We start from the raw sequence: 1475 nt of genomic DNA, 5'->3' as shown, positions 1-1475 counted from the left end.
AGAGCTGTGACTCGGTGAGTCAAGGGATGACTCGGTGAGTTGTGTGCGAGTGGACTCAGAGTTGCTGAACTCGGCGAGTATCGGGGTGACTCGGCGAGTTGAGTCGTGGATTGGGGAAGTTCTGTGTATGGGGACTCGGCGAGTCATCGGGTTGACTCGACGAGTAGAGTCAGTCAGGGGTTGACTTTGACCTTGTCTTTGACCAAGGGTTGACCAGTTGATTTCCAGGGGCATTTTGGTAATTGTTGAATATTGTTTTAAGTTCAGTGTATTGGTGGTTGGCGAGTGGTGGAGATCCTATCAGTAGTCGGAGCAGCTTGAGTTATCCGTTCAGCCGGCAGTTTCGAGGTGAGTTATCCTCACTATATCAATAGGGTCTAAGGCACCAAGGCCGGCCCTTTATCGGATTGAGATCCGAGTATTTGTTGTATATTATTACTTTGATATGTTGCATCTTGGTAGCTAGGATGGTATATGTTAGAGACCTGGTTGAGATCGGTATCCTGAGATGTAGGGTGATGCTATGCTAGTGACCGGTTAGGTCGGTATCCTGGTTAGGATGATGATATGTTATGTGATCTGTTTGATCGGTTTGTTGACTGTGAATTGTTATATGATTGTATGTTTATGTGCACATGGTTGTTTGGACTGGAGTTAGGTTGAGGCGGGTCCTGCTGTGTGCTGTAGGCCAAGATACCCAGGGCGGACCGGTTGTCCCGAAGTCCCAACGAGTGGTCCGGATAGGCTGTAGGCCCCAAGAGGGCGGACCAGACGTGCTGAGGCTCGGAGAGTGGACCAGGCCGACTGAAGGCCCGGCGCGGGCGGACCAGTCATACTATAGACTTAGAGAGTGGACCGGGTGGATTGAAGGCCCGGTGCGGGCGGACCAATCACACTATAGACTCGATGTAAATGGCTAGACTCGAAGGGTGGACCAGGTGGACTGTTGGCCGGTGCGGCGGACCAGTCACACAGTAGACCCGAAGTGCATGGCTGTTCTATGATCGGATATGTTATGGCATGTTATGCGTATATGGTATATGTGGTTGGTATTTTGGGGATATCTCACTAAGCTTTCAGGCTTACAGTTGTGGTTTAATGTTTTTCAGGTTCTTAAGGAGACCGTGGCAAGGCGAAGGCATGATCGTACCGCTCCTCATGTTTTGTCGTGATGTGATTCTGGGAATACTTTAGATAAATTGTATTGAAAACCTTTTTGTAATAACTTTAATGGAATCATGTTGTTTTTGAAAAATTTAAATTGGTTGGAATTTTTCGGTCGTTACAGGAAGGAACATAAGGAAGGGAGATAGTGCCATTCTGGAGATGATGTTGTATGAAATGACAATCATTCTCAATGTGCTTTGTGTGCTTATGAAACACACAATTATTGCCAATCAGTATCGCACTCTCGTTGTCACAATAAAAGGGGTAGGCTGAGAGATATGAACGTCCATATATGCAAGAATCAACCT

This window comes from Lactuca sativa, chromosome 1 (assembly GCF_002870075.4).
Source record: "Lactuca sativa cultivar Salinas chromosome 1, Lsat_Salinas_v11, whole genome shotgun sequence".
In the NCBI taxonomy this organism is placed as follows: domain Eukaryota; kingdom Viridiplantae; phylum Streptophyta; class Magnoliopsida; order Asterales; family Asteraceae; genus Lactuca; species Lactuca sativa.
This window is presented reverse-complemented; position numbering follows the sequence as displayed.